Raw genomic sequence first — 4,760 nt, 5'->3', positions numbered from 1 at the left:
GTGAAGAAGTTCAAGAAAAACATTTGAGGAGAAAATTGTATGCAAAGGCCTGTGTCAAGGAAGCCAATTGCCGGAATGGGGGACTGACCAAACAAAGAACATAGGTGAGAGTCATCTCAGGTGAGTCTGCAGAGTTAGGCAGAATATGATCAACACGTTTATCTTAAGACAATGGAGATCCATTGAAAGCTTTTGGGAGTGGGGGGAATCAAGCAAGACTATATGGTGACATGATTGGATTTGTTCTTCAAATATGTTTTCTTTATGCATATGGAGAAGAAATTAGAGAGCGGCCAGTGTGAATGAAGGTAGGTTGGTTGGAGGGTAATTATGGTAATAAAGATGGGAGACGATGGTAATTTGGACTAAGTTGGTGATGGTAGAGGTGTGGAGAAGTGAACATATTTAGAGATGAATTGGCAGGGCTTGGATATGGGTACTTATAGGGTTAAGGAAAAAATGAGAGAAAGTGTCAAAGATTTATATTAAAAAAACTAGTCTAGAGTCTGACACATGTAGGCACTCAACAGCTTTCTATTTTCTCCTCCCCTCCCCATCTTTTATATAGTATATTTAGAATCAACCTAATTTTTGGATACATATACTTGTCTTATTTTTATATTTCAATCTTTTATATTTTATTATCATTATTATTTATTATTTACGCTAAGCATGTTTTAATGTAATCAAGAATATATCTGTAGTTAAGATATTTCCTAATGATGTATTAATGAGGCAGGAATCTCCTAATTTCTTTTTTGTTATTGCAGCCAAATGAAGAATTTATTCTGGTTATATAAAATACTAGAAAATGAAAACTAATCTGTGGCGACAGAAAGCAGATCAGCGGTTTCAGGTGGGAAGGCAAGGTGAGACAAGAAGGAGGGTTACCAAGGCGCAGGAGGAAACTTTTGCGGGCGATGGATATGTTCACTATCTTGATTGTGGTGATGGGGTCACAGGTGTTTACTTACCTGAAAACTCATCAATGATTGCCCACTTTCAGTTACTCATCGTCAATTAAGCCTCAGTAGAACGGGGAGCGAGCGGCGGCAAGAAGAGAAACTTTCCGCAGCCCGCAGCCTCTGAGAGGAGGGATTGTGGGAGAGGCTAGGTCGCGCATGCTCAGTCCTTCCTCCACGCTCACCAATCAGATCCTGGTTGGGCGAGCAGGCTCGCTGCGGAGGCCGGCAGACGTGAGAGGACGCCATGGTAAGATGGCGTCCGCTTTGCAAGGAAGGGCGGCTTGAGGCCTTCCAGAGCCCGGTGGCCTTTTCTCCGGCCGGTATAGAGGCGCCATGCAAGGACTTCAGGCAGGCAAGTGATTTAAGCCGGTGTTCATTTTGAAACAGTATTTTAAAGCGGTGTGGAAAATGGGCTCGAGAGGGTGGGGAAAGACCTGGCGGGAGGCTGTGGTAATTTTTGTTTTTCCTCATCGGTCTCCCCCTTCAACCACGAACTCTTGGAGGGAGGAGACTATTTCGTGCTTATCAAAGTACCCCTTCCCCACATGCACCCCTGCCCCACGGCTGGGGGTCAGTAAAGTTTTGTTGAAGAAATCTCCTAATTTCTGACATACCAGAAATCTTTCTTTCTGAAATTTTACTAGCCGATGATAAATCCCAAGGTATTTATTACATCCCTGTAGTATGTAAAATGTAACAACTATAATTAAAAATAGTTGCCAAAGCATATATATAGAATATATATAGAATAAAAATATAGAATATATATAGAATATATAAGCCAAAGCATACATATAGAATAGTATATAATAATATTCAAATAAAGCTATACATAGAAAATTAATAATGATAAAATAATAGCAATAATAATAATAAAGCGTTGAGTTTTATGTGCCACAAACAAAGAGCATCATATGTATCCTATTATCTAAGTCTTATGGAACCCTGTGGGACAGATATTATTATTATTCCCATTTTAAAGATAAGAAAACCGTGGCATGATGAGAGGTCAAATAAATTGCAGGTAGTATCAGTGCTCCTAAGTGGTAGCACTGGGCTTTGAATCTGAGTCTTTAACGTTCCAGGATTTGCACTCCTATGATGTATTTAAAAGCTTCATTTCATCGCTGTACTCAGTTCTGGTTCAGTCATTTACTAACTCTGTGGTCCTGTGCCATTATTCCACATAAAGTTTCACTCAGAAACTATAAATGAGAAAATTCATAAAAAGCTCTAAGAAAATGCTTGGCATATGGTACATGCTAGCTGTAAATAAAATAAAAAGGTTTTTAAAATTACATTATTATTGTTGCCACTGTTCAAATTTGTTTATTCACTTGAAGACAAAACTATTTTTTTTTCTTACTCCCAATATTTTATGTTAATTTACGATTCACTGGTATCAGGACATTTGAAATCAGGTGGCACTGAGAAATGAGTAATATCTAAAAATTACATAATCTGTGAAACTAAGTTTACAAATTTCAAGTCCACAAAATTCAGCATCACAATAGGCAACTGAGCGTTAACTCCCAGTTTCCTGAAGAAATAAATGTTTACAGATTTCTTTAATTTGGGGTATATGTTTTGTTCATAACCTACAAAAGGATTTGGATGCCTGAGAAAAAGGTGAAGTAGACTACATTTACATGCAGAACTAGTTTGATGATTATGAGGGTCAAGTCATTCAAAACCCAGTTTTGACAGAACCTAAATTGCTAAAGTAGTCTTTAAGATGAGTATGGTTTGAGACCTTAAATATTCATCATTAATAAAAATTCCCTGACATTTTTCAAAAGAACATTTGCCCGGGTCATTTGCCCAGATGCCAAGTTAAATCATTAAGGCGTGGCCAACTGCCATTTCATTTTTCTTTTTCCCTTAATATCCTAGATTTTTTAATTTAAAGGAACCTGAGGTATGCTTCTTCTTGAACATTGAATTTACAAGTGAGTATCATAATATCAGAAAGTGCCTTTCCCAAACCTAGAACTTCTGAGGTCTTTGAAAAATCTCTCTTTGGGATGGGGATATGGTTGATAGGGGAGAGTGTTTCTGAGTTTTTAATAATTAAATTCTGGATTAAATTTTCCACTTAAAATTTTTCCAATGAATATAGGCCAGAAGCTGCATTTGATACTTACTCTGTTGATTTTCTCTTGTATTACAATTTCACAGAAACAAGTGCGGTATAATTTTTTTTTTTTTTTACTTATCCACACATTTTAATAACCTTTACCATTTCTCATTAATTGGAGGTAGGGTGAATCCTTTCCAATCTGTTTTAGAATATAACAAGGACAGGCTTTGTGTCACATCCCACATAGTACACATCCATGCTTTGCTATCAAAACAATTTCTTATGTTACCTCATTGTATTTTATCGTTTGTTTGCATGTTGAAGAAAATTAGTAGTTCTGTACTTGAATGGTGCCTTGATATGATTTTTAAAAGGCTACTGAAATTAAGGAATGACTAGAGTAAGAAAATGAAAATGAAGATTGACCTTGAAAGTATGCTATTAACTAGATTTATTCTCTAGCTCATAGTTTATGTATGTTAAATTAATATATCATTGTAACTATATTAGAAAGCATGTGTATCATCCAGTAGCAAAATGTCTCCAAGTTAGTTTCATCCCATATATATTTTGTTACTTTCAACGTGTTGAATATTCAGTTGTACAGATAGATGCCTACTATGTGCCACTTGCAAATATTTGTGTTTTAAAAATGTGATGTTTATATCCAGCTACATGCAATAGGACCTGGTAAAGTCTTACTCATCCTTAAGGACTCAGATTATATTTTAATCCTTTGTGATTCCTTATCTAATCCACAAAGGTGATCTTCCCATGAGGTTTTCTTAGAACTTTATATGTGAGATGATTTTATAATTATATAGTTATTTTTGAGTACTTCCTATATTAGGCATGGTTTTAATGGACTTTCATTTAATGGGCTTATTATTCCAAGAGAAGGTTTAATTGCTGGAGTTGTCAATCAATTGCCAAAACTTACCCATTCAACAAGAACAACATATGTGTGTGTGTGTGTGTGTGTGTGTGTGTGTGTGTGTGAGATACTAGGCACTTACGCTATACCTAAACATTGAGGATTCAGATATTTTAAAGAGAGCCTGCTTTGTTATGAAATAACAATACAACAAGGAATACAGTTGCATAACTATGTAATAATACAGAACAGTAAGTACCACAAAGGAGGTGAGTATAAAATGTGGTATGATGGAAAGGTTCACAACACTTACTCAGTTTCTGTTATGTGCCATGTACTTTATAGAGTTTAATCCTTTTATGTTTCATAACTATACTAGGAGATAAGCAAAATTAGTATTCTTTATTAATGAAGAAATTGAAATTAGAGAAGTTTAGTAACTGCAGAAAATCACATGGCTAGTAATCGGAGAATAAGAAATAGAATTCAACTCTTTCTGATTTTATTAGGTCAGTTGGATTTTTTGCTTGGGAGGACTGAGGAAGACTTAAAAATGACAACAACAACAACCAAAGGACATGGGATTTAAGAATAAGAAAGGAGGGGAAGGGATTCTCAAAAGACTGGATATTCTCAGTCGAGTTCAGGCTCTGACTCTATTGTGAGCCTGCATTAAGAACTGAGATAGCTCTCTTCTGTGACTTAATGCAGCTGAAGTCTTGCTTTTTAAGAACAGCATTCTAGTTACTTAAAATAATGAAGATATAAGGGCTATAGACCGATCTGTCTCTCATATTATTCACATATATATGTATGTGTGTGTGTGTATATATATATATAT

The sequence above is a fragment of the Balaenoptera ricei genome, chromosome 10 (assembly GCF_028023285.1).
Source record: "Balaenoptera ricei isolate mBalRic1 chromosome 10, mBalRic1.hap2, whole genome shotgun sequence".
NCBI classification, from domain to species: Eukaryota; Metazoa; Chordata; class Mammalia; order Artiodactyla; family Balaenopteridae; genus Balaenoptera; species Balaenoptera ricei.
Note: the sequence above shows the minus strand (reverse complement) of the source record.